Consider the following 2,316-nt stretch of genomic DNA (forward strand, 5'->3'; position numbering starts at 1 on the left):
TATATATTTTTATATAAAATTTTTATATATATTTATTGCTTTTTTTTTTTCTTTATTATACTTTGGGCCTGTCCCCCCCGCGTTCGAGGTAGGCAAGGAAAGGCGAAAGAATGGCCCAACCCCCACTTTCACTGTATAATTATACGATTTCCCCACCGCAAAACACACCAAAAAAAATATATATATTTTTATATTTATTTTATATATTTTTTATATATTTTTTTATATATATATAATATTTTGTAATTTTAATTTTTTTTTTTTATGTTTTATTTTTTTATAAAAATTTGTAGGGTTGTGTGTTTTTCCTGGTTGTTTTTTTTGGTTTTTTGGTTTGGGGGTTTTTAAAGGGGGGTAAATTTCAAGAGTCCCCCGGAAAGAGGGGCCCAAATATGAAGGGCTGTGGGGATGAGAGGCTTGGGGAATGGTCAATTGTTGTTCGCTGATGATACAGCGCTGTGGGTGTTCATGTGAAAACTGCAGAAGCTTTGGGGACTGAGTTTTGGGAAAGGGGTGGGAAGAAGAAATTAAAGAGTAAATTGGGGAATAAGAGCAAAGGGTTTTTTGGGTTAAAATTTTTGGGGTTTAGGGTCAAATCAATTTTGGGGGGTGAGTTTTTTAAAGGGAAAAACTGGAGGAAGTGAAGGGTTTTTTGTATTGGGGGGTGGATCTGTCACGGTGGAAACCTTTGGGGCGGAAGTGGATCCTAGGGTGGGGGGGGGGGGCGAAAATTTTGGGACCTTGAAAAATTTTTGTGGGAAATCAGAACATTAAACCCCGGAAAGCAAAAAAGGGTATGGTTTTTGGGAAATTTGGTTCCAACCCTTGTGTATGGTTGCGAGGGTTTGGGGTATGGATTTGAGTTGTGCGCAGGGGGGGATGTGCTGGAAATTTAGATGTTTGGGGGCAATGTGTGGGGTGAGGTGGTTTGAAAAGGTTAAATTAAAGTAAGGGTTAAGAGAGTGTGTGGAAATAAAAAAAGGTGGTTGAGAGAGGGAAAAAGAGGGTTTTTTTTGAAATGGTTTGGGCACATGGAGAAATGAGTGAGGGGAAAAAGTTTTCCAAGAGGAAAAATGTGTGGGGTGGAGGGAACGAGGAAAGGGGAGGCCCCAAAATTTGGGGGAAAGTTGGGTGAAAAGATTTTTTGTGATTTGGGGGCCCGAACATGGGAGGGGGGTGAAAGGGGGGGCAAGAAAAAAGATGAAATTTGGGGCGATGTGGTTTTACAGGGGTTGACGTGCTGTCAGTGGATTGGAAACAAAGGATTTTTAAAACTCTGGGGTAAAACCCTGGAAAGTTTTGTGGTATGTATTTTGCGTGTGTGGCGTGGTTTGTAGTGTGAAGGGGGTTGGGGCCCTTTTTTCGGTTTTTTCCTTTCGCTTACCCCGCAAACGCGGGGGGACAGCGACAAAGTATAAAAAAAAAAAAAAAAAAAAAAAAATTTTTTTATATTTTTATATTTTTTTTTTGTTTTTTTTTTATCCCCCTTTTTCGAGGGTTTTGGCAAGGAAAAAAGGGCGAAAGAAATGGCCCAAACCCCCCCCTTCACATGTTTTTACATACGTCCACACACGCAAATTTAAAATTCCCACAGCTTTCCCTGGTTTACCCCAAAACGCTTCACATGCCCCAATTTAATCCACGACAGAAATTCAACCGCGGTATTCCCCCTTTGATCCAAATTCCCCTCTATTCCTTGCCCTCCTTTTTAACCCCCTGCATGTTCAGGCCCCCACCCCAAAGAACTTTTTCACTCCTTCCTTTTTCCCCCCCAAATTTTTGGGCTCCCAATTCTCCTCGTTCCTCCAACCTTGACACATAAAATCCTCTTGGTCAATCTTTTCCCCACTATTCTTTTTCCATGCCCCAAAAAATTTCAAAAAAACCCTCTTTTGCTCTCTCAACCCCACCTTTTTATTTCCACACCCTCTTACCCTTACGTTTCTTCCCCGACAAAAACCACCCCACAACCCCCATTTTCCTTAAACTTCTCCTTTTTAAAACACTTTCCTTTCCCCCCCGGGGCACCCCAAAACTATCCATAGCCCCGCCTTTGCAAACCAAAACAACCCTTGTTGGAACCTTACATTCCATTTTTCCATACCCAAATTTTTGTTTTTCCCAGTTAAAAGTTTTTTCGACTTCCACACATTCTTCGGGTACCAAAGAATTTTTGCCCCCCCCCCCCACCCTTGTTTCCCTTCCCCTTCCTTTTTTCATCCCCTGCCAAAAACCACTCCAAAATTTTTTAAAAAACTTTACTTTCCCCCTTCTTTCTCCAATTTTAAAATTTACCTCCCAAATTTACTTGACCCT

This window comes from Panulirus ornatus, chromosome 43, assembly GCF_036320965.1.
Source record: "Panulirus ornatus isolate Po-2019 chromosome 43, ASM3632096v1, whole genome shotgun sequence".
Lineage (NCBI taxonomy): Eukaryota > Metazoa > Arthropoda > Malacostraca > Decapoda > Palinuridae > Panulirus > Panulirus ornatus.